Source organism: Paroedura picta, chromosome 1, assembly GCF_049243985.1.
Source record: "Paroedura picta isolate Pp20150507F chromosome 1, Ppicta_v3.0, whole genome shotgun sequence".
NCBI classification, from domain to species: domain Eukaryota; kingdom Metazoa; phylum Chordata; class Lepidosauria; order Squamata; family Gekkonidae; genus Paroedura; species Paroedura picta.
In genome coordinates this window covers 129127413-129154695 of record NC_135369.1, presented here as the reverse complement: position 1 = coordinate 129154695, position 27283 = coordinate 129127413, and the positions used below count along the sequence as shown (strand labels likewise).

At 42.6% G+C, this 27283-nt stretch overlaps 1 long non-coding RNA gene across 3 annotated transcripts; it reads left to right on the top strand.

Annotated features, from left to right (window-relative positions):
• Positions 1-584: 584 nt before the first annotated feature.
• LOC143820535 (uncharacterized) lies at positions 585-26393 on the top strand. Of its 3 annotated transcripts, XR_013225402.1 has the most exons (5): positions 585-908; positions 1382-1478; positions 2043-2169; positions 2262-2336; positions 20680-26393. It is a non-coding gene; the product is annotated as an uncharacterized LOC143820535 (long non-coding RNA). The 3 variants fall into 3 exon arrangements; XR_013225399.1 differs by having other exon boundaries at positions 1382-2169; XR_013225398.1 differs by having other exon boundaries at positions 585-2169.
• Positions 26394-27283: the final 890 nt, after the last annotated feature.

The window sequence follows — 27283 nt, the reverse complement described above, 5'->3', positions numbered from 1 at the left end:
GAGGCTGCTGCTTGTCTGAGCTGGTCCTTTAGTTATTCCGCAGTCTCAGACATCCCCAAGAGGTCCGTGCATAGGAGGCTGCTGCACGAGCCCATCAGACCAAATGAGTTTGCTCTTTAAAACCAACTTTGGAGAAGATTCCACAAATTAATGATGGCTAAAATGCAGATGATGCTGAAAAGTTACCCTGAGACTAAATGCAAGCGACCTTCATTATAATAATTGAAGGAAAATACCCTATTGTTGTTGAATCCCTATTCACTGACTCTGACCTAATGTCAACAATGAACTCTGTTTTAACCAGCCTTTCAACCTGTGTATCATCAGAATAATTGGTCTTTTAGATGATTTGACTAACTGACAACTAAGCCTCTAATAATTATCTGTGGCAGCATTTAGATTTTGTGGGGTTTACATTAGAACACCACACTAATGAATGTTAAGCAACAACTACATTTGAATGCTCAGATTATCATTTAAACAATCCTTTGTCGGAGGTATGACCCAACTCCCATTCCTACGCTGAAGCATCTCTTTAATTAAAGGGATAAAAAAACAGCATGTCTCACTAGTTCCCCTGCATGCTTACATAGTTCATTATCTATGTAATATAAAAATTTGGTCAATTTCTTGAAGTACCATTTCAACTTTTTGACAAGCTTTCAGTTTTATTTAGGAGTCAGGATTCAACATAATGCTTATTTAATAACTTACGCTTTCTGGGAACTTCATGCACAGCCATCAACCATAGTTGACCTACGTTGTTAGAGTGACCTTCTTTAATGTTAGCTATATTTCCATATACAAACCACATGAGGAAAGCTAGCACATTACTTACAAACCTACAGCAGCAACCTTCTATAAAGCACTCTCAGTGGAGTGCATGTTGAAGAACGTGATATGCAGAGGTAAGTTATAAACCATGATATTTGACAGAGCCACTGTGGCATTTCCCAGATATGCCTTGGAAATGGTATTCATTTTGCTTCTAGTAGTGATGGCATTATGATCATGAAAACATTTGTTGAGAATTAAAAGGCCAATTAATGCTGTTCCATCTTCAAAACTATCACAATAGTTTTAAGAGAAGGGACTGGCATATTAATATTAACCAGTAAAATAGAAGTGTGTGTATGTGATATATGTGTACTCAGCTATAATTATACTTATTATTTACATTTAGTATCTGTTGTGCATAATATGATATTGCATATCTTGAATATGAACATAGCAAAAGATCAGGTTTCACAAGAATCTACCATTTTTTCTTTCTGCAGAAATAAAGTATGTCAATTGCATATTTATTTTTTTACTGTCTTGTCTTGCAGTATATAATTAGGAACTGTATTAAAATGTCTTGTATTATGTTTTATAAAAATAGAAAGGCATTTGACCACATCATTACAATGGGATAATTTCAAACAATGAAGAATACCAGCTGAATATATATAATTTTATTGTGGAATCTTCGAATACAGGTAAAGGGGGAAATTCACGTTAAAGGAATGAATGAGGGTCCTTTTAGTCAAGATATGTTTCAAGTAAGCATTTTAGTTCTATATCTAGACTTCTTTTGAACTCAAGATAGTCGATTTATACTGGCAAATTGGTGGCTTTATGAACAAAAGGGATTGGGAGATCTTTGATTTATACTAGCAATGACTATTTTGAAACATCTATATAAAAAGACCAGTATTTCATTTTTCAAAGTGATTAAAATTAATTTTAAAAGGTATTATTGCATATTAAAGTAGGCATTAATACATATTGCAGCTATAAGCAGTGTGATATGTTGGGTACATTTGTATAAACTGGGGCTATAAATTACAGAACAATGAATAAATATTTCCTCCGGTTGAACACGGTTTGATATAATTTTAGTTTTTCTTTGACAGAATAACTGGCAGAGAGAATAGTTTTAAAGATGTGGTAATACGTGGGTGTCATTGTAGGTAGAGAAAGATGACTACAAAATGTACTACATCATCATAAAGTCATTTCTGGTTGTTGTCAGTGTGCTGTTTTTGATTGTCTGTTACCAGTGCTGGAAAATATTTTGAATAACAAATGAGTAATTACAGATGAGTAAACCTTAAAAATGAATTTCACCAGAGACAATGGAAGCTGGAAAAGATCATAGTACCTACCAGAAGCAACAAAATTTTGGCGGTGAGGATTTGAATCTGTATTTTTTCTGCTTAGGTCAGTGAAATCACAATAAAGATGACCTTATGTTTTGCATTATCAATTGCTTCTTATAGGATGAACATAATGAAATGTGTTAATTTCTGGGTTTGAAGACAGAAGGGAAAGGAATGAAATACACATGGAATAAGGTAGGGATAAATAACATGTTCTCAAACTATAGAATTTATCAGCATGTGGATTATCATTCAAAACATGAAAATGCAAGGGCAGAATGTGAAGAATTGCCCGTCTGGCTCCAATGCGTATGTGTGTACATGTGTGTGCAAACATAAAAGCCCATAATACCCCATACTCTGTTGGTCCTCTTGGGCATCTCATTGGTATATCTTTTTAATTCTTTTATCTTTTAAAAATATATATTTAAATATATTTCTTCATTATTTTATTATTTTATCTATTTTCTTGGCCACTGAATATATTTTGCTGTGCTTTCTAAAGCACCATGAGTATCAGCTGCCGCAGGATCAGTTCTACGATTAATATTTTCTTTGTTATTCATCATTAAATACATAAAAATCACATGAGGCATCTATTATGACAGTCAGGGTGTCATTGTGTTATAGCAAAATCAACAGAAATCCCTTGCAAGACTAAACATTTTATTGTGATACACACTTTTGTAGACATACAGTGTTTGTCTGAGGTGGGCCTAGAGTGGGGTCCTTGTTGATGTTTCTCATTTCTATGCATAAATTTTGTGTATTTAAAATAAGAACACAGCAACCCTTTCACGACAGAAATTCTCCAAAGATCAAAGATCCATCCTGTTGACTAGAGTGAAAGTGGGAGTCTTGTACATACACACCACCTTTACCACACTTGCCAACAAGTTCCTTTCTAGTCAGTGGGGGATACTTGCTGGGCTAGACGTATGTGAGGCAAGCAGTTTTCTTTATTTCATTTATAAACTGACTTTCTTGCTAATGGAGACATGGTTACATGGTTCTCCCTGCCACATTTTTAAAGAGCTGTTAATCTGGATAAATTAGAGAATTCACTCTGGAATAAGCATAAGGAAAATGGAGTTCGTTGGTATAATTTACATATTGACTAGGTTATCCAGTGGGAGAAGAGTAATGCTAGAAAGTTCTTGGGATATTTAAGGTAATATTCAACTGTGAATAGATCTCTGCTCACAAGATAGAATTTTCATACCTCCCATTTCCCACTGCAGCCCACTGTTCCCCTCAGATGATTCTCCCATTTCAGAGAACTTCCATAAATATCTGCAGCAGGTGTGCAAAAACTGGTTCCCTATGCCAGCAGAAGTGTTCTCCCCCAGTAGGAAAGAACCATTGTGTACAGCCCCTGGAAACCAGCTTGTGTCACTCTTCTTGTCTTCCCTTTCTTTTCATGCAACTGTGAGATGTGGCCCTCATTGTGAGGGAACGGGAAGGTGCAATGCAAACTGTCTTGACAATTAGTTTGATGTCAATTCTTGTTTCCTCAGAGGTTTGTTTAATCATCAGAAGTAGTGAAGGAGGCGACATAACACTTTAACTTGGTCAAAAGCATCAGAGTCCAGTAGCACCTTTAAGACCATCAAAGGTGCTACTGGACTCTGATTTTATTGTGCTACTTCAGACCAACACAGCTACCCATTTGAATCTTGGTCAAGAGCTACAGTCTTATCCACTTAAAAAAATCTGTGACTAGTACTACTACAGTAATAAATTTCAGTCCTCCACTGTGGGTACTAGTGCTAATGTAGATAAGGTGGCCTAGGCTATACTGCCTGCTTCTTCCTCCATATGGCCCATTATGCACGGAGTGGAAGGTCCGCATTCGGGGTGGAATGGTGGTGGCTAAAATCACCAATTATGCACGCTGCAGGTGGCAACCGGGTGCAGAGTCAACGTATGCCGCCGAAAAAGCCGCATTAGCGAGATGCGGAAGAAAGTGGAGCTTCCCGGGACCAGGGCACAACCAGAAGCAACTCCGGAGTAGCCGTGTGCATAATCGGATACTCTGGGTTTTGCCGCCATTGTGTTTCATCCCGTGCATAAGCAGTTTGCTTCGCTTCTTCCTCCTCCGCATTCTCCATGTCGCTGTTTCAGCGGCCGTGCATAATAGGCCTATGAGTGAATCTGTACCTCACTATTTATCACAGCTTCCACATTCAGGATGTTTTTAAGAGAGACCTGCTGAAATCACCAATTCCTGAGTTACTAAGTGGTGCAAAAGTATGTTGAACTGACACCAAGATACATTCTGATACAGTTCCCTTGGATACAGAATTCTGGAAAGCTGATTTAAGAAAGAAAGTTACTTTCCCTGGGCGCACAGTGAATCAAGCTGTTTTATCTCTGATACCTGCTCAGGCCTATAGCCTGAACTGATCCATTTCCAATGGAAGCTTATGGAATGTTAGTGAGACAGGGGGTTGAAAACAGCAGCTAGGGGAGCTAAGAATGTGTCTGGCTAAGGCCGGTTATGCATGACCACCAGTTTCTGGCAGCGGGGCAGCATTCCCCACCACTTCCTTTGTGCCAATGGGGGAAGATTTTTCCCACTGGACATGGCCTGCCCTGGCTTTTTGTGCACACACACAAAGCTGGGGAAGAACGGTTCCACTGTGCCACAGCATGGCAGTGTGGGGGGGGGGGGGAGATATTTCCCCATCTCCCTGAAGGGAGTGAAAAAAATCCTTGTTCAGGTCCGTAGCACCGTGGAGCTGAATGGGGCATTTTCTGTTCCTGTGGGACAAGGGAAGATCTTGGCCTCTCTTTATTTGTTTTGGTATGAAAAATGGTGGCAGTGCATGAATGGAACGGTGTTTGAGTCCTCTACCCCCAAATCTCTGTACAGTGTCTGTCTGGCAATGTCTCTGAGAGAGAGCGAGAAAGAGAGAGGACCGGAAATATGAAATGGTCACGCCTCTCTCTATATATATTAAAAGAGGCAAGAAAGGTAGACATGTGACTGCCTGACCTGCCTGTAACCCTGAACCTGTGGGGAAAGAGTTGTGGAGGGTGATGTGTGAGTGAAAAAGGTGTGTCACATAAACAAACAAGCAAAAAGGTATCGCTGGAACTGTTTCACAATGAAGCCAATGAAAGCAAAACACAAAGCTGAACACATAATAACTAAAATATAGAAACCTAGAGTGGCTGTAGGAACTGTTTGCAATAGCAGGGCAGGATGTTTTGACTGTAACTTCCAAATTAGGGCAGAGTCTGCACTTACTTTCTTTATTCCATTGTCAATCCTGTTGAATTCAGATCGCTTTGAACTCAGGTCTTCCTCTCTCCCCCCCCTTCCCCATTGAAACAGGAAAGTCTTCTGCACGTGGTTAGGGAGGCTCAGAAGGTGGGGGGGGGCTCTTTCTTTCTTTTCTTGAAGCCTCTTTCTTTCTTTTCTTGAAGGGGGGGGGGAGAGGAGCCAGGCAGGGAGCCTCTTTCTTTTCTTGGAGGGGAGGGGGAGAGGATCGAAAAAGGCAGAGGAGGGAGGAAAAATCCAGGACTGAAAAAAGTTGCGAGAAATTAGGGGCTTCTCCTTTAAGGCAAGCATGTCACAGGTGTGGCATATCAGAGGTTCTCTACCACGGAGCTTTCTTTCCCAAATGGATATTCAGGCTTAAAAGCAGTCTGAGATATCGCACAATAAAGGTAGGGTCACTCCGGATAAATCCTTCTTGCTGCAGAAGGAAAATTAAAATCGCCCCAAATCCAAACGGAAATTGCATTCTGTATAGAGGGCAGGGACTGAATTGACCTGGGGTGGGAATAAAAGCTCCGTGCAGTTTACACCCAGGTAAGGTTGGGAGGGACTAAACAAGGCTTACAATACCAAAAACAAAACAAAGCAACAAAAATAAACAAGTATGTCCAAGAAAATTAGTGATCTTCTCTGCAGATGAGGAACCAAGACAAGGCATTCCAACATTTCCTGTGGATTTATTTTCCATTTATGACACGGATCCTTCCACTTTTCTCAAAACAGCTTATTTGTGGCTTTATAGTCAGCTTGCCAAGTCTGGCCTGGCAATCAGCAAGAGACTGGGCGGGAAGGAGAGTTTCTGACAATTCCTAGAAATGTCTTCTCTATAAATCACCAAAACCTCTATGGTTGTACCATAAGCTTTTTGGGTTTTTCCTGGCGAGGTGTTCCTTCCAAGTTTTGCTAAAAGTGAGATTATAACATGGCTGATGATTTACATTTTTTTCTCCTGATGGGCAGACAAGGCCCATCAGGGTGGCAGATCTCCCACCTCCAAGGAGTGCATGGCAACTCTATTTTTTGGGTTGCCAGTTACTCAAGAGGAGGCAGGGGTCCCCTGACACCAGGCCGCATCTTCTGCCAATCAGCTGGACAGCGGGAGGGGGGGGGAATTACCAGGAGAAAGAGGAAGGCACAAGTGATATTGCCAGTAATGTGGCTACATCCCTTCCATCATGCACAGGAAGTGCTGGTGGCATCTGGGTGGTGCTCTGGTATTTGGGCAAAATTCTATGATAGAAGCCATTTTCAGCATAGTGCTTTTGTCCAAATACCAGATAATCACCACAGATTTGCTGTCTGATGACATCACCTCCAGTGCACATCCGGAAGTGACACAGCCAGTGTTGCCTGGGCCTGCCTCCCCCTCCTGATTAGTCCCCTGTTTCCTACTGGTTGCCAGGTGGGACAGTAGTTTGCTGTCGGGCAGCTCAACAGGATCAGGCTTACTTAGCTTCATTAGAAAGGCAACCTCATATCCCTTTAAGTATTTTTTTTTGGGGGGGGAATGTGTTCTCAGTTCCTGTTCTGAAAATATTGGTGTTCTTAAAAAAAGAAACTTCAGAAGACCTTCTAGAGGAGTTGTCATACAAGGAGTTATAAGAGAGGATTGCCTTTAAAAAATAACAGCTCTGTAACCTCAATGTTTTAAATAACATTTCAGGAGTGTCACCGAGCCACAAGAGCTTACTGGTATATGTTGTATGGAACTTTTTCCTTGGCTCTGATTTATAACTTAATCAGATTTAAGATATTACTAAGGTCCCTTTCATAGGACTCTTCCACTGGCTTTTGCTTCTGAAGTTAAAATTGAGAGCCAGTTTGGTGTAGTGGTTAGGAGTGCGGACTTCTAATCTGGCATGCCAGGTTCGATGCTGCGCTCCCCCACATGCAACCAGCTGGGTGACCTTGGGCTCGCCACGGCACTGATAAAACTGTTCTGACTGAGTAGTGATATCAGCGCTCTCTCAGCCTCACTCACCTCACAGGGTGTCTGTTGTGGGGAGAGGAATGGGAAGGTGACTGTAAGCCGTTGAGCCTCCTTCAGGGAGGGAAAAGCGGCATATAAGAACCAACTCTTCTTCCTCTTCAACAGATTTTCACATTCCTAAAGGATATAAGACTGTCCACAGGTCATGAAGCTTTAATCTGGGTTTTCCAAAGTTTGTTTTACTTTGATCATTTTTTGCTACATTTTATTCTTACGTAGAGTTAACAGTTCAAGGTTGGGAATTATTTTTGATATAGCGAATGAAGCCTGGTGATGGTGGAATTTGGGGAGTGACCTAAGTGGGATACATTGCCAGAGTTCACCCTCCAAAGCAGACATTTTCTCCAGGCAACTGATCTCTGTAATTTGGAGATAAATTATAATTTTGGGAGATCTCCAGGCTCCACCTTGAGGCTGGCAAAAAGCCATATATAAATGTGTCATAGAAAACTTAGGAATGGTATTCTGAACCCAGTTTTATAGGATGTTCTGCTAAGAGAAGTTTGTTTCTATACTGCTAGATAAAGACAATTTTCTTGGAAATAAATCTTGAACTTAATGGAACCTATCCACTAAAACCAAACATAGGCAGATCGTAAAGGTCCCTCCTAAAACAAATGTTACTTCTCATAAAAATATTAATGATTTTGAAGCCTCGGTTTTCCATGCATCAAATGTCATCCTGACAAACTCAGTTGGCCATATTAGTCAAAATTGCTGGTCATTAATTTACTTTCATTTTTTGCGTGTGAAAAACTGAACCTGCAAAAGTGCCATTATAAATTATAATCCATTTGAACTGACCTAATTAACTTTAGCAATGTGCGACTAACCAACAATACAGGGAAAAGAAACGTGGGCAAATGCTGTGGCTGTAATTGGATGTGATGTAAATACCAGTGCCAGCTGAATAACATGTTGTTGACTGAAAAGACACTCCAGGTAAACAACTGTATTTTTTATTAGACTTATCTGCAGATATTCTTGAGAAAGAAAAGTAGAATAAGATTTCTTTCACAATGAAGTTCAATTTGTCTTGTTTAGGAGAATGGAGAATAGTCTGAAGAATAACTGAACGTAGACTAATTAAAACCAAATTCATAGAAAGAAGTCATGCTAGATCATGTTAATAAACTTTTAAGTATAACACACCAGTGCCTGATAACACGTTTGTGTTCATCTAATACAGCCTTTCTCAACTTTTGTACCATTGAGAAACCCATGAAACATTCTTGAGGCTTCAAGAAACCCCAGATGTGGCGCAATCATGCAGAATATGGTTGGGAAGAATAGCTGTGTAAATACCTACCTGGGGCCACTCCCCTTCCTACCCCCTCCAGGCTCATCATTGGCCATTTTGGCCATCATTGGCCAGCTGGATAGAGGCGGGTCGGCAGTGCTGGTTCTTCTGGACCTGTCGGCCGCTTTTGACACCGTGGACCACAAACTGTTGGTCCACCGCCTCGCCGAAACGGGGATACGGGGCACAGCTTTACGCTGGATACGCTCCTTTCTCCAGGACCGGACCCAGAGGGTAGTAGTGGGGGATGAGCTCTCGCGCTCCTGCAGACTTCCATGTGGAGTCCCACAGGGCGCAGTCCTCTCCCCCACATTATTTAATGTCTTTATGCGCCCTCTGGCCCAGCTGGTGCGGAGTTTTGGACTGGGTTGCCACCAGTACGCTGATGACACCCAGCTCTATCTCCTCATGGATGGCCACCCGGACTCTCCCCCGGAACCATTTGCCAGATGTTTGGAAGCGGTGACAGAATGGTTCGAGCAGAGTCGTCTGAAACTCAACCCCTCCAAGACGGAGGTCCTGTGGCTGGGACGCAGGGGGCAGGATCAGGAAGCGCGCTTGCCCACCCTGGGAGGGGCGCATCTTACCATCGCGTCCCAGGCCAGGAATTTGGGCGTGATCATTGATGCCTCCCTAACCTCGGAGGCGCAGATCAAAAGAGTAGCAGGCCAGGCATTCTTCCAACTTCGCCAGGCCCGACTACTAGCACCCTACCTGTCCCCCGAACACCTGGCCACGGTGATCCATGCAACGGTCACCTCCAGAATAGATTTCTGTAACTCGCTCTACGCGGGCCTTCCCTTGTCCTTGATCCGGAAACTTCAGCTAGTGCAGAACGCAGCTGCCAGGGTCCTCACTGGCACACCTTGGAGGGCCCATATCCAGCCAGTGCTGAGGCAGCTGCACTGGTTGCCAATTGCTGCCCAGATCCGGTTCAAGGTTTTGGTTTTAACCTTCAAGGCTTTACGCGAGTTGGGACCCACATACCTGAGGGACCGCTTATCGCCCTATGCCCCCCGTAGAGCTTTACGTTCTGCGGGAGAAAATTTATTGGTCGTCCCCGGCCCTAGGGAAGCACGCCTGGCCTCGACCAGGGCCAGGGCCTTCTCGGTCCTGGCCCCTGCCTGGTGGAATGAGCTCCCGGGAGAGCTGCGGGCCCTGCGGGACCTTCCATCGTTCCGCAGGGCCTGCAAGACGGAGCTCTTCCGCCTGGTTTACGGTTGAGACCAGGTTTAACATCTACACCCCCCCGGGACCTGAGGATTGGGATTAGACATGAGTACCATCAGTATCCCCTCTCCACTTGCTAGGGGGGGGAATGGGTAGTTGATTAGCCGCTCTTGCCAGGTAGTCATTAACTATTGACATGTTAATTGGTTTTAATGTATTTTATGGGGTTTTATACTGTTGTAACCCGCCACGAGCCGCAAGGGAGTGGCGGGAAATAAATTCAATAATAATAATAATAATAATAATAATAATAATAATAATAATAATTTTGGGAGGATAAGTTTTTCTTTTAGAATGATATGGTTTTGCATTTTCTCCATTACAAAAACTACATGATTTTCTTGTTCAAATGTATGGGCAGTAGATATAGTACAGAAAAGAAAGCACTTCCTCAGATAATGGATACTGAATTTTGGAACAAGATACAGCGAGAGCTGCTGGCCTTTAAAAGGGATTAGACAAATTGATGGAAGCTATAGCCATTAGTACATCTAATTCTGGATATGGACTTAGATATGGATAATTAAATCCACATATTAGGGCTATGTATATGGGAGGGAGATCTTAACTCCAAGAATTCACAAAAATATTACATTTTACAATGGGTGGGGAAGGTTTTTAAAATGCTAAGATCTCACAGGACTCCTCATTAAAAGTCTCCTTAGGCAACTCTGGTAACAAAATGACTGGTACAGTTTCACTTCAGCACTGGAAGAGAAATGGGAAATGAAGGTGTGGTTAGGCAGGCAAGATAAGGCAAGGAAAAATGGTAGGGATGCACAAAAAGTGCACATTTAAACAAGCAAGTATAATTGTGAAATGAAATGAAAAATTTCAAGCCTAAAGAGGATGTAGTTATCAGAGATGGGGTGACTCCTTTTAAAATAAAAATGTTATTTGTAAGGCATTATTCAACAGAGGCAAGAAAGAGGCACTATCCCCATATCTAATCTAATATCAATACAGTGACAGGAGGAGATAACTGCATTTTAAAATGCATGTACAATACTCGGGAGCCCTAGTTTTCCAAGGTGCCTAAATATTCAGCTGTGGTGTTAGTTGCCTTGAAAACTACATATCCCAGGGATCCTTGTATCTGAGACACAGCTGTGGATGCAACCTTGGCATATGTAATTGCCTAGATATCTGGCATCCCTACTTAAATATCCTAGAAAACTACATCTTATAGTACCTGGGATGCTGCCATAGAATGGGTTCCAAAATCCTTCTTGATTATTATGATTATTCTTCTGGAAAATAATTTGTATTAGCTGAGCCTATTCTGAGTTAAAAGGAGAGAAGTTTGCATATGACTGCTCTTGGAACATACACTGTTGAGTAAACTCCTTTCACAGGGAACAGAAGAAGTGGAGAAGAAGGCCATAGCTCAGTGGTAGAACATATTTAATCTTTATTTTAAAATACATCTGGTAAAGACTGGGCAGAGCTGCTTGGAAGAGACATTGCTAGGTTGAGCAGCAAGGCAATTTAGTGTAAGGCTGCCTCACAGGTTGAATGATAGCAAGAAATTCTGTACAAGTAATACCAGCTAGATCACCATCCTCCAAAAATCATTGAATAGCATGAGCAACACTGTAAATTTCTGTCATGGTTTCTTATGAGTTAATAGCAAAATGGAACACAATTTTGACCTGTACAATTTTGTGCCTGTTGTAAATTACAGTGACAAGATCGGTTGTGTTCTCTTGACTAAATATAGTTTCCACAGAGCTGATAATACAGAGCCTGAGCCATGATTGCTGTGAAAAAGGCTTCCCCCCTCCAGACAACTAATTATAACATCAAGTGGGATGGTCCTCACAATAGAATGAATGAGAAAAACTAATCCAATAATTATTTAAAAGAGTAGGTGTTAGCTTCTGGTCTGTTCCAGTGGTGGTGGTAGCTGAGGGAAGCTTCAAAGTAACAATAAATATCCAGCCATTGAAGACGTTTTATTTGCCTATTCATATTTCACAGCATCACAAAAATCCAGTAGATTTAGTGTGCTTTTCAATTATACCTGCCACTTAGGCACATACTGCAAAGCCTTTGGTACAGTTGTTGTGGTCAACAAAAGACAATGAATAGGTTTTGAAAAAGCAGTAGATGAAATACTGTTACAATAGGAGTAGGTAATCAGAGGTAATCACCTTCAGCTAGAAATCTGAAGCCATAAAATGAACAGGAACACATGGGAGCTTTGAAGTCCATTTTTATGCAAAGATCAGATAGCTCTGCCAAATTTATCTTTTACTGGTTTGAAGTGTAAATGTACATCAATGCCTGTCAAAAATGGCTTACTATGCTCTCATGTGCTCTTGCATAATTTTAAATAAACAATTAGTTCCAGTTTAGGGGCACTAATTAATTTCACTGACTTTTATTTTTTTAACCAGAAGAATCAAGGTGAAATCCAAAGTGTATATATTCAAAAATAAATACCATTGAATTCAGTAGGACTTACTTCCTAGTATATATGTTTAGGATTGCAGCCTTAAGCAGTAAAGTACACTGATCAGGGACTGTCCCATTTGAGCTCTATAGTAAGTGCTCAGGAGTAACTAGGATGAATTTGGAAATGATTGCAGAGTATTTCCGATGGATAATCACTCTGGCATTATTTTGAATTAAAACCTATATTGGACATTGCAGACATTCTAGTCTTAAAGTATAAAACAAAATTATCACTAAACATTATAAAGTTGAAATTGCGTGCAGCCAACTCACTCCCTACCTGAAAGGCCCTCTCTGGGAGTATGCTGACAATAGGCTCTGCCAATGAGGGTAAATCAGTTCAAATTGCACTCTGCCAATGATGGCCAATCAGTGCAAGTTACACTGTCAATTAGGGCCAATCAGTTCAAATTGCATCCAGACAATGCACTCCCTATCTGATTGGCTCTTCCTGGAGGTGTGCTGCCAATAGGGAGATAGCACTCTTCCAATGAGGGCTAAGTGTGGGGCTTATCTGTCCTGTTCTTCCTCTTTCTACTGCTTGCTGGGTAGAAGAGGTTCTGGCCTCTCTGAAAAGCCCTGCTGCTGGTAAGTTGCTCCATTCTCAGCCTCTTCCCACCCTCCGCCTCTCCCAGGCAAGGGAGGGAAGCCAGCTGCTTCTTTAGCCTCCTGTGTTGGTCTCAGGTTTCAACTCTCTGCTGGAGGGAAGCACAGGTGAGCTGCAAGGGAAGCAGAAATAATCAGTATTTCAAAAACAGAATGCCAAGGGACAGCCAACATGTAACGAATGTCTTAACTTAGGCCAGTGAGTCAAGGGTTATTTCAGTCAATCCAAGGGCATCAGCAGAAGGAGCAGGTCACAGGTTGTGTCCACAACCAAAGTCTCCCAACCTCAAGTTAATACAGGCTGTCAGTAGCCTATTGGTCCTCACTCTGCAATGACTCACAGTCTTCTGACATCAGCAACTGCCTTTTAGACTGGAGCTCTTTTCCAGGACATATCTGTTATTGTTGTTGTTGTTATGTGCGAAGTCGTGTCCGACCCATCGCGACCCCATGGACAATGATCCTCCAGGCCTTCCTGTCCTCTACCATTCCCCGGAGTCCATTTAAGTTTGCACCTACTGCTTCAGTGACTCCATCCATCCACCTCATTCTCTGTCGTCCCTTCTTCTTTTGCCCTCGATCTCTCCCAGCATTAGGCTCTTCTCCAGGGAGTCCTTCCTTCTCATGAGGTGGCCAAAATATTTGAGTTTCATCTTCAGGATCTGGCCTTCTAAGGAGCAGTCAGGGCTGATCTCCTCTAGGACTGACTGGTTTGTTCGCCTTGCAGTCCAAGGGACTCGCAAGAGTCTTCTCCAGCACCAGAGTTCAAAAGCCTCAATTCTTTGACGCTCGGCCTTCCTTATGGTCCAACTCTCGCAGCCATACATTGCAACTGGGAAGACCATAGCCTTGACTAAACGCACTTTTGTTGGCAGGGTGATGTCTCTGCTTTTTAGGATGCTGTCTAGATTTGCCATAGCTTTCCTCCCCAGGAGCAAGCGTCTTTTAATTTCTTTGCTGCAGTCCCCATCTGCAGTGATCTTGGAGCCCAGGAAAATAAAATCTGTCACTATCTCCATTTCTTCCCCTTCTATTTGCCAGGAATTGAGAGGGCCGGATGCCATGATCTTTGTTTTCTTGATGTTGAGTTTCAAGCCAACTTTTGCACTCTCCTCCTTCACCCGCATCAACAGGCTCTTTAGTTCCTCTTCACTTTCTGCCATTAGAGTGGTATCATCTGCATATCTGAGGTTGTTGATATTTCTCCCTGCAATCTTGATCCCAATTTGTGACTCCTCTAATCCCGCATTTCTCATGATGTGCTCTGCATACAAGTTAAATAGGCAAGGCGACAGTATACAGCCTTGCCGAACTCCTTTCTCAATTTTGAACCAGTCAGTGATTCCATGTTCAGTTCTCACTGTTGCTTCTTGACCTGCATATAAATTTCTCAAGAGACAAATAAGATGCTCTGGTATTCCCATCTCTTTAAGAACTTGCCACAATTTGTTGTGCTCCACACAATCAAAGGCTTTAGCATAGTCAATGAAGCAGAAGTAGACGTTCTTCTGGTACTCCCTAGCTTTCTCCATGATCCAGCGTATGTTGGCAATTTGATCTCTAGTTCCTCTGCCTCTTCGAAATCCTGCCTGTACTTCTGGAAGTTCTCGGTCCACATATTGCTGGAGCCTAGCTTGTAGGATTTTGAGCATAACTTTGCTAGCATGAGAAATTAGTGCGATGGTGCGGTAGTTTGAACATTCTTTGGCATTGCCCTTCTTTGGGATTGGAATGTAAACTGACCTTTTCCAATCCTGTGGCCATTGTTGAGTTTTCCAAATTTGCTGGCATATTGAGTGTAGCACTTTTACTGCATCGTCCTTTAAGATTTTGAATAGTTCAACTGGAATGCTGTCACTACCACTAGCTTTATTGTTGCTCAGACTTCCTAAGGCCCATTTGACTTCACATTCCAGGATGTCTGGCTCCAGGTCAGTAACTACCCCATTGTGGTCATCAGGGATGTTAAGCTCGCTCTTGTATAGTTCTTCTGTATAATTTTGCCACCTTTGTTTGATCTCTTCTGCTTCTGTGAGGTCCCTACCATTTTGGTCCCTTATCATACCCATCTTTGCATGAAACGTTCTCTTCATATCTCCAATTTTCTTGAAAAGATCTCTGGTCCTCCCCATTCTATTGTTTTCTTCTATTTGTTTGCACTGTTCATTTAAGAAGGCATTCTTATCTCTTCTAGCTTTTCTCTGGAATTCTGCATTCAATTGGGTGTATCTTTCTCTTTCTCCCTTGCCTTTCACTTCCCTTCTCTCCTTAGTAAAGCTTCCTCAGACAGCCATTTTGATTTCTTGCATTTCTTTTTCTTTGGGATGGTTTTAGTTGCTACCTCTTGTACAATGTTGCGAACCTCCGTCCATAGTTCTTCAGGCACTCTGTCTATCAGATCTAATTCCTTAAATCTATTTGTCACCTCCACTGTGTATTCGTCAGGGATATGATTTAGTTCATACCTGAGTGGCCTAGTGCTTTTCCCTACTTTCTTCAATTTAAGCCTAAATTTTGCAACAAGAAGCTCATGATCTGAACCACAATCAGCTCCTGGTCTTGTTTTTATTGACTGGATAGAACTTTTCCATCTTTGGCTGCAGAGCACATAGTCAATCTGATTTCTGTGTTGACCGTCTGGTGATGTCCATGTGTAGAGTCGTCTCTTGGGTTGCTGGAAAAGAGTGTTTGCTATGACCATTGTATTCTCTTGACAAAATTCTACCAGCCTGTGCCCTGCTTCATTTTGTACTCCAAGGCCAAACTTGCCTGTTATCCCGGTTATCTTTTGGCTTCCTACTTTAGCATTCCAATCCCCCATGATGATAAGCACATCATTTTTGGGCGTTGCTTCTAGAAGGTGTTGTAGGGCTTCATAGAACTGATCAACTTCATCCTCTTCAGCAGCAGTGGTTGGGGCGTAGACCTGGATCACTGTGATGTTGAATGGTTTGCCTTGGATTCGAACTGAGATCATTCTGTCATTTTGGGGATTGTATCCCAAGACTGCTTTTCCTACTCTCTTATTGATTATGAATGCTACTCCATTTCTTCTGCGAGATTCTTGTCCACAGTAGTATACCTGATGGTCATCTGAATTAAATTCACCCATTCCTGTCCATTTTAGTTCACTGATTCCTAAAATGTCGATGTTCAGTCTTCTCATTTCTTGTTTAACCACGTCCAGCTTGCCTTGATTCATGGATCTGACGTTCCAGGTTCCTATGGAATAAAAATCTTTACAGCATCGGACTGTCTTTTCGCCACCAGTTACTTCCACAACTGAGCGTCCTTTCGGCTTTGGCCCAGCCGCTTCATTCATTCTGGCGCTACTCGTACTAGCCGTCTGCTCATCCCCAGTAGCATATTGGACACCTTCCGACCTGAGGGGCTCATCTTCCAGCGTCATATCGTTATGCCTATTGGAACTGTCCATAGAGTTTTCATGGCAAAGATACTGGAGTGGTTTGCCATTGCCTTCTCCAGTGGATCACCTTTTGTCAGAGCTCTCAGCTATGACCTGTCCGTCTTGGGTGGCCCTGCACGGCATAGCTCATAGCTTCACTGAACTACGCAAGCCCCCTTGCCACAACAAGGCAGCGATCCTTGAAGGGGGAGGACATATCTGGTATTGTTTAATTGAACCAGGTGAGCAGCAGATGGAGGCTGGGCAGTGTTATGAGGAACTCCTGTAACAACTTTGGAATTTAAGCCCTGGTTTTCTGCAGCTCCATTCCCTCCTGTTGGTCAGAGCTCTCTGCCTGTTGAACATCTGGTTGGGCTAAGTGCTCATCCATCTGAGGCTTGGGTGAAACTGGGAGCTCCTAGCAAGGCTTTCCTCTGAGAAGTCCTCCCTAACAGGACCTGGGCTCATAAGACCTGCCCGTGGCCTTGCAGCTGGCCATTGGAGTGCTCTTTGCTTTCCTCCACCCACCCTCTCCTCAGAGGGGCTGGGGGGATTCAGCTGACTTCCTGACCTAGCCTGGTCCTTGGGAGATATGGGGAGATGGGAAGGAGGCAGCTCCCCCTACAGCCTTATCTGTCCAGTTTTTCCTTTGGGAGATGTGGGGATGGGTGGGAAGGAAGCATGGCCTTCCCTGCCCAGGCTGTGAGAGATGTGGGGGGCAGGAAAGAGGCAGATCAGCTCCCCATGGCCTACCCTACCTAGTCTGCCCTTTGGGAGATGTGGGAGAGGAGCTGGGAAGGAGGCATCCCCTGCAGCTTTTCTTGCCTGGCCCAGCCTTTGGAAGATGTGAGGTGTGTGGGAAAGAGGCAGCCCATCCCCTATGGTCTTCCTGGAGCAGTCTGAACTTTGGGAGAGGTGGGGGTGGGTGGGAAAGATGCAGCCCTCCATGGCCTTGCCCACCCAGCCTGGCCTTTGGGAGATGTGGAGGGATGGGCAGGAAAGAGGCAGCCTCCTTGCAGCCTTCCCTGCCTGGCCCAGTCTTTGACAAATATGGGGGGCAGGACCCTCCTGCAGGACCCTCCTTGGAAACTCTGGGGGGGGGGTGGAAGCTTTACCCCTCCATATCCTGTCCGGCCTGGCCTTTGGAAGATGTAGGGTTGATAGGAACGTGGGGACAGTGGTGGCTGGTACAAAACGCAGCTGTGAGGGTCCTCATTGGAACACCTTGGAGGGCCCATATTTAGCCGGTGGGGTGGCAGCTGCACTGGTTACTGGTCTGCTTCTGGATCAAGTTCAAAGTTCTGGTTTTGACCTTTAAGGCTATACGTGGCCGGGGTCCTACCTATCTGATTATGCCCCTTGCAGGGCTCTTCGCTCTGTGGGTATTAATTTGCTGGCTGTCCCAGGCCTCTAGGATATCTGCCTAGATCAGGGCCAGGGCCTTTTTGGCTCTGACCCCAACCTGGTGGAATGAGCTCAAGGAGCTGAGGGCCCTAATGGAGCTCTCTGAGTTCCACAGGGCCTGCAAGACAGAGATCTTCCACCAGGCATTTGGTTGAGGCCAGGGAATAGAATCATAGAATAATAGAGTTGGAAGGGACCTCATGGGTCATCTAGTCCAACCCCCTGTACTATGCAGGACACTCGCATCCCAATTGCTCATCTACTGTAATCTGCCACCCCTTTGCCTTCACAGAATCAGCCTCTCGGTCAGATGGCTATCTAGCATCTGTTTAAAAATTTCCAAAGATGGAGAACCCACCACCTCCCGAGGAAGCCTGTTCCACTGAGAAACTGCTCTAACTGTCAGGAACTTCTTCCGGATGTTTAGATGGAATTAGATGGCCAGTGACTGGAGTTTTGAACTGTGGATCCTGCCCTACTTTTAAGACCCCCAAGTCATCTTAGCCTAGGGTCATCAGCATGGGCCCATAGGCTGGAATAGCGAGGTTGTGTTTAGAAAGGTTATAGATCCTAAGTATGTCATTGCATATGTTGCTCATTTGTGTATATGGGGTTTTAAGGCAGGTTTTACATTGTAATTTTATTGTTTTATTCTGTGAACCGCCATGAGAAGGCCTTTGTCGAAAGTGGCGGTATGCAAATCAAAAAATAAATAAATAGATGTACTTCCAGAACTCCTCTTCCAACTCAAAGGATAGGGAATGGCTCAACTTTCCGTAATGTACCTGAGGAGTGCCCCCTGGTTTCTTGCAAGCTATTCAGTTGCTAACTGTTTCCAGCATTTATATGATTCAACAACAGTGCAGGTCAGGCATTGCGGTAAAAAATGACTTATGAAAGTCCAGCTATTAAAGATATATTCAGCAAAGTTAAATTCCTGGAGATAATGGGTCCAAGCACTGTACTGATATAGCACATAAAAATATGTCAGGGTTGGTACCTGCTTGCATTTTATTTCAGCGCATGCATTTACAGGCTTGAGTTCAAACTGGCATGTATATAATCTTGAATTTATTTGAAACATTTCTGGCTTATATGGGACAACATGAAATGTTACTACTAATGAGTTTCAAAAGGATTCCATTATTCCCATTCTACTGTTTTAGAAGATAGCAAGAAATAGTACTGCGAGAGAAAAATCTTAAATAATAATATAATATAAATAGAAAGCTGGACTAGATAAAACCAGCTGAACACTAGTCTGTCCTCAAGACCTAACAGGGAAGTAACAACAGGCTTTTGAATTTGTTGCAATTTCTTTTGGCAGATATGCCTTGGACAATTCAATGCCCACTGAAGAACCATTAGAACTGATCGGTCATTTAATCCATTTCGGAAACAGCATCTCTGAGGGGGAATTTGAAATATCTAGATAAGATAGATAGGTTATTTCTGGTTTACCTACAGCCAGTAAAAATTGGAAATAGTCCAACTGGCAATATGATATATGGTGAAATTCCAGATAACTTTATAATGTCTGTATGCATTTTCATGTATGAAGCAAATACGCTGAAAGTTGATCAAAATGCTTGCCGGAGGTTTCATTGTTCCAGATGAGCACAGTCTCTGATTTTATTATATTAATTTAATACTTGTCCTTGCTGGTAGGACATAAAAATGCAACAGGACATAGTGTGTGTGTGGCAATATCTGTGTTTCTCACAGAGCATAAAATAATGATGCCAGGAAATCTGATCTTATAACAACATCTCAATGGTTTAGTACTTGGTTTTCTGGAAAAGGCAAATCGGACTGAAGAAGATTTTTTTCCAGCATTCATCTTGCCTTTCATTAAGATGGATTTTTTATATTTCATATTGTCAAATTTATTGTCAAAAGACTGCTTAAAAACTCATCAAGGTCTTGACAAAACAGCATCAATTCCCATTCATTTAAATGAGAAAGTTAAACACATGAACTCCACAGAATGAATTCACAAGACAAGAGTATTGGTTACAATAGATTTGATCAAAATTCTGATCTGCAGAATGTAAATGTCTTACTAATATCCACTTTTTCCCCATCCAAGGTAAAACAGAAATCAAAAGATGCCTTAAATACTTTCATCACATGCAGACAATCTGTTCTGAAAAGTGCTTAATCTTAGGAGCTAAGGTTAAGATGCTGTTGTCTAGTACCAAGTTAGTCTTATCCCAAAACCCTCTGGCCATAACAGGTGACAAATGTCATCATTAGATGTCTCACGTGTTCCCCCAATTTTGTTATTTTGCCATAGTAACCTGAGATGCCCTGATCTGGATTGTCCAGCCTTGCCCAATTTTGTCAGATCTTGAAAGCTAAGCAGGGTCAGCATTATTCAGTATTTGGATAAGAGACCAACAGGGAATGCCAAGCAGAGGCAGCCATGGAAAACCATCTCTGTTCATCTTTTGCCTTGAAAAACCTCATGGTGTTGCCATGTCAGCTGCAACTTGTCACCATTGTCACACACAAACACAATGTGAGATATTAATGCCACAGGAGGGAGATAGTCCAGCTTAACTCCCTGCTCTCAAATACCCAGCCTTAAAGACATTCAGGTTGACATGCAAATCAGTCTGGAATATGTCACATTCCTGGAGATGGACCTCCATTCTCTTCATACAGATGCAGTATCAAGAAACAGATGCCCAGATGGTAGATAAATGCTCCCTCATTTGCTACCACAATTCTCTGCAAGTCCTGATTCATCATAACCTTGCCTTTTCAATGTTACCTTGAAGAAGCATTGCCAGCTGTATTTGAAGTGTATCTGAATCAAAGAATGGTGATTCCCAGAGATCATTTCCTTCTTTTCAGATATCCCAGGCCTGAGAGGAAATTTGGACAAGATTGTTCTCACAGAAGTCGTTGACCAAGTCTTGCAAGCGCAGGTCATCCATAAGAAGCTGACCGAGGAAATGACACAACTGAGCCCAGGACATCATCCAATGATTTCTGTTCTGGCAATCATACTAATGCCCAACTGAGAACCATAACAGGAACAGTTTGTTTATTTATTAATTAATTATATTTATACACCGCCCTCCCCGGGGGCTCAGGGCGGTTTACATAATAACATAAGAACAATACATGGAACAATACGTATCTACATATCTACCTCTAAGTCCAAAACATGCAAATGAATGCCTTAACAGGAGCTCTGCACAAGATAAATAGATTACATGGGCCCAACCAAACACCATGAAAGCAAACTAATAACACTTGTCCAGCTCTGTGGACCCTCCGGATAAACTGTCCCTCCCTCCCAGTTGTGTCCTGTTATGTCTGGCAGGACCCCTGCCTCACAGGCTGGGACACTCTTTCCACAGCCAGTAGTATTGCTTAATAGTCTAGGCTTGTGCCAAACCCAGACCTTATAAAAACCTGACAAGCCACTGCTGGGACTAACTCTATCTCAGACACCCCCTCTTCAGCTTGTCCACTATAGGTTGGGAATCACAGGTACCACCTGAATCAGGTATTGCTCTTCTACTTCTCCCCCACTCCATTGTATTGCTGATTCAGGGCTCCTAGGCAAACTTCTTTGTCTCACACATATCACTCATGCTTGTCCCCTCTGACAGGGAAATCTCTTTCTCCAAATTCAGCAGCTTCCAATAAAGGTTGTTATTATTTTACTATATACCAGTGGTCCCCAACCTTTTTTCGGCTGGGGACCGGCAGGGCAACTGCCCCGCCCGCGCACTGCGCATGAGCGGTCGTGCCCGTGCACTGCGCATGCGCAGCGCAGCCCTGATTCCCTCTCCCCCCCTCCTGCAGTAAGGAGCTTCCCGGGCCGCAAGCTTGCGGCCTGGGAAGTTTTTTACTGTGGGGGGAGCGGGGAGAGGGAACCGCTGCCCGGCGCCGTGTTGCGGACCGCAGGTTGGGGACCACTGCTATATACCTGTTATCTGCCTTGAGTTCTTAAAGGTGTAATCACCTCATAAACATTGGCAAATTATTCATTTTGCTACTTTACCACCTCTCACTAAGCAAATTTCCCACAGCTGAATATACACATGTCATGGGATGTGTGTAAGCGCATTACTGATAACATCTCTGTTCCTTTGTTGGCAGCCATATAATCAGTCCAAAAGATGACGAATTAATCAAAAGTGAAATTCTGTAGAAACTGCAGGTAATTTCTGGTTTCTCTCTAAAATTTAAGAAATGATAAAGAAGTACTCTGTCACAGGGAAAATCATAGGAGCTGAAGCCTTCCTAGTGAAACTATCTTCTATGAGCAATCATCATAAAACTGCTTCATTTGTTGATAAATGCGGCTGTTGTTGACAAGAGAATAATGCAGCAGAAAGGGACTGTTGTCAGCATAAATGGCAGTTATTGGAGGAAAGAGCTTCCACTGAGAGAAAAATGAGAAAAGATTTCATCCAGTAGAAAAAAAATGACAGTTAGTCCTTTGAGTCATGTCAGTGCAGAAGTCAGAAGAGGGGGCAGGTGCTTGTCAAAATACATTTGTTAAGTAAAATATGTTTTTCACAACACCAGAAATACAATCAAGGGCAGAAGTAACACACCTCCATAGGTAGCAAGATATGAAGATGGCAATGTTTGTTGGCCCAGACCCATGTGCGCTCAACTCCCCTAAGCATCCACTCCCTGCAACACGGATACATAGCGCACTGAAACTTCCCACTTTGGGTAAACTATTGTTACTTATGTGTAAATCAATTAATAATTTTTATGTTATAGTTTGTTACATCAATGAACGTACTCTGTAAAGTGTGTTGTGTAGAGGAAAATATCACCAAATATCTGAAACTTTCTCAAATGGCCGATCTATCTGGCAAAGAGAGATGCAAGGCTTGAATTTGAAATCCAGGCTTTGATTTCATTCAATTCAGTTGCACTTAAGAAGCTTTTGTAAGCAGAAAAATTATACAGTGGCTCCTAAACTGAGATGCTCAGGAGAAAGGGGTGTGTGTATATATTTTCTAAATAAATCATTGAATAAGTAAAATTCTAGAAGGCTCAGAGGTATAGTCTGCTTTGTGCTACTGGAAGTGATTTGGATCCAGCCCTTTGATAAGATTAATGTTTTTAAACTGATATTTTCCCCAAAACTGGTTCCCCTATTTTTAAATATCTCTGTGTATGTCTGCAAAAAAACTAAGTGAGTGGCAGAAGACATCCACTGACTATATCTGACAGAATGAAACACTAAGTTTGTTTAAGCTGATATCCCCCCAAAAATGGTCACAAGGAGGTCTGGCCATTCCTATTTTCTCTGTCTTTACCATGTCTCTAGGCTAAACTGGATGATCTCATGGAATGATGCAGACAATATAATACTTGAACAGTCATATGTAAAATTTCCACTAGGCGGTTGGCTCTTACTAATGAAAACCATGCAAAGTAACGGAGTAATAATAATAGCTTAACTTCTGTATTAAGGACACTTTGACAAAATGCGGATTGTTTGGAGTGGGGAAAAATCTTGCTTGATAGATACAGCAATGTCATTGTTAAGAAAAAATGAGCAATTTGATACTGTATTGGAATGTAGAAGTCTGCTTATATCTAAACTCCATTAAGGAAAGCTTCATAGAGAACTGACTCCCTCTGAAGCTTCCACAGCTTCAAGGAGCATTGGTTCACTATCTGCACTTTATGCAATACTTTGTAAAGCTGAGGGCGGATCTGGTCAAACAGTTCGCAAAAACTGCATCACTGTCTAAGTTATAAAATCAATATTCATATCTGAAGAAGAAAAGTTAGTTTTTATACCTTGCTTTTCACTGCCCTAAGGTGTCTGAAAGTGGCTTACAATTGCCTTCCCTTCTCCCCACAACAGACACCTTGAGAGGTAGGTGAGGCTGAGAGAAATTGCTCTGTGAGAACAGCTCTGACAGGGCTGTGACTAGCCTAAGGTCACCAGCTGGCTGTATGTAAAGGAGTGGGGAATCAAACCAGCGTGCCAGATTAGAAGCTGCTTCTTTTAACCACAACACCAAGCTAGAAGCTTTTATTCAAAACAGGACTGTTAGAATTAGCTTTTCTAAAGTCCAACATCTATATCTGACTATGTACGGCTTTTTCCTTCACCAACATCTTAAATTCCAAAATTACATGCCCACTATTTTCACTTCATCAACCAGTTCTTCCCTGCTGAGGAGAATCAAGTATAAGATAGCAGACCCCCTTTTTTTATTCTCCACCTTCTGGAAAATGAAGTTGTCATAAGACAAATCATATTCATCAGACCTTTCATTTTTACCAGAGCTTGAGATCAACAGATAATTAAAATATCCCATGACCACTATGTCCCATCTCTTTGAAAATGTTACAGTCTGGTATTCCACGTTGGAGCAATCTATGGCAGACCTCCACTATAATATTGCTATTTTTTCGTACTGCTTTTATTTTTACTCAGACTCTTAACTGACTGATCTTCAGTGCTCAGATTCATCTACGTACTCACAAGTATATACATACTAGAGGCAAAGCTTGTTGCTCCCAGGGAAACAGGATTTACACCTGCACTGTGGACTTCTTGGGGGCTTGTTACATGGCAAAAACTCCTGCCCACCCCTGGACTCTTGAGGCCCCACCTCCAAACCTGAAGGAACGGTCTTAACCCAGGGGTCACCAACCTCCAGGTGCAGCTTGGAAATCTCCCAGAATTGAAGATCATCTGGAGACTATATAGAAATCAGCTCCCCAGGGGAAAATGTAGTTCTGGAGGAGGGACTTAGCAATGAAAACTCATTTCCAGGTTCTAGGAGATAAAAGGGCTTGCTTTGGAGGGGGGAACTCATTGGCACTGTGCCCCAGAGAGGTTGCAGAATGCCAATCTCCAGATGGGACCTGAGGATTTGCTGGAATTGCAGATCATTCCCAGGCAACAGAAGCAAGTCCGTGTGGAGAAAAGGGCTACTTGGAAGGGGGGACTCTCTGGCTTTAGATTCAGTGGAGGTGCCAGGCTCCAAATGGGAAACAAGGAGAAATGCTGTGTGGCGGTAATTGCTAATAACAATAAAATCAAATAATTCATAAACTTGTCACAGTTTTTTCCTTCAATTAAAATATTTAATCGATAGCAAAATTTGCTTGAAGAACTTAAAACCTTTCAGACTATACATTCTTCAGTTCAGTTCAACATCAAAGTAAATCAACAGCATTGCTTGGCAAAGAACTTACAGAGAGTTTCTCAGTACTGCCATTTTTTTATGACTGAGAAAACTCTGAAATATTATTCAGGCTTCAAGAATTCTCAGAAATGGGATCTCCAGGTCCCAGCTGAAGGCTAGAACCCTTGTCACTGTTAAGAAATGCCAGCCTCCAGGTGGGACCTGGAGAACCCCCAGAATGGGGATGGGGGCTGTCTACACACGCACACACACACACACACACACACACACACACACACACACACAGATAGAGAGAACATAGAAGACAAAAGCATTCCGCCCTTCTCAAATTGTAAACCTTATTAACCACATAATCACCTCTTCATGTAGGAAATACCTGAGTGTTTCCCTCCTTGGATTGCTCTGAAAAAACATTGGCTAGAAGGTCGAAATTTAAAGGAAAAGAATCCCACAACAGTCAATGAGCAATTCAAAAAAGACACCATCCTCCTGCAACAGCGTCTCCTGTTTGTGTTTTAGCTACATCTCTTTAAGGTAATGGCATTTTGTATGCTTGGTGTAGTGGTTAAGCAGTAGCTTCAAATGGAGCGAGCTGGATTTGATTCCCTGCTCCTTTACCTGCTGGGTGACCTTGGGATAGTCATAGTTCTATTAGTTCTCTTACAGAGCAGTTTCTCTCAGAGCTCTCTCAGCCTCAACTACTTTACAGGGTGTCTGTTGTGGGGAGAAGAAGGGAAGGAGATTATAAGCCACCTGAGACTCCTTTGGGCAATGAAAAGCAGGGGATAAAAACCATCTCTTCCGCAGCTGGGAAAGTGCTACTCAAACAGTGTGTTCCCCCCTCCACATGTCCCTATGGCTTCATGGTGCTTCTGTACCCTGTCTGAAGTTTCCACATCTTTCATACCATTGGTCTAAAATGTGTTGTGAGGGCCTTGGAAAGACTGCAGCAAGACCAAGGTGGTATCCATATGGAAAAAGGAAGTCTACATTTTCTTAGTTCCACCTGAATCAGCATTCTTTTCCCTGCTGCAATTGCCTGTGATGGTTACCCCCAAAGCATTCCTTCCTTCTCAGATCACAAATTGCATGCTTCACATGACTTACTCATGAGTGAACATTCCCAGGGCAGAGCTTTTCTTGGCTGCCCTGTGTCTCAAAGGGTGGCAGGATGCCATTTTTGGGCCTCCCGCAGCCCCCCCCCAGAAGGTATGCAGAGGCTGCAACAGGAAGCAGCTCGCTTCCACCATGTCCTCCAAGCTGAAAGATGCCAGGAGGCCAGGACAACTTATTGGAAGCAGGGTAATAAAATATGTTTTAACTTATTCTGTTGTTTCTGTTTTTGTTCTAATTTCTTGTATTCATTTTATAAAATAGCACTTTGTAAAAATATTGCATGTAGCTTTATGCAGATTTGAATTTTGTGACTGAACTGCCTTATGTTTGTATAAACTTATTATATTCAATGACCTTGTGAATGCTACTGTTGATATTAATACACAGTGGCTCTTGCCTCCTTCTTCTATTCTGTATACCGTGTTTCTTCTTTATATTTTTTTACCTGAAATATTTAAAGCCTATCTGGAATGGTGTGCCTCACTTTTACCCACCTTATTTATAGTGATTAATAAGGCAGGCCTAATCCTGACTCCACCTCATGAGAAGGAAGGACTCCCTGGAGAAGAGCCTAATGCTGGGAGCGATCGAGGGCAAAAGAAGAAGGGATGACAGAGAATGAGGTGGCTGGATGGAGTTACTGAAGCAGTTGGTGCAAACTTAAATGGACTTCGGGAAATGGTAGAGGATAGGAAGGCCTGGAGGATCATTGTCCATGGGGTCGCAATGGGTCAGACACGACTTCGCACCTAAGAAGAACAATCCTGACTCATGGATCAATGCGATTCTGGTGCCAATATTTTAAAAGGGAAATCATTCACTCTGACATAATGCTTGAGCTATTATTTTACTTTCCATAGTGGGAAAGATTTACATTAGTATCTTAGTAAATTAACTCATTCTGTAGACGGCAGAATTGAGGATCCTGGGCAACTTGCAAGTAGGTTTCTGCAAAATTTATTTTTATTTTATACAGATAGAGGTTACAAAGAAATAGTAATGTCGAGTACACAATATTAGATCCCTCCATCCCCCCATGTCTTTGAGTCAAATGTTTGAAGGTAATTTTTGAAGACAGTCCATATAGAAGCACCATTGCTCTTGGTATTCTTCTGGAGGTTTTCTATGAACTATTGAGGTATGTTTAACCATATTTGATAACTCTACTTTATCCATCCATGATGAAATAGTTG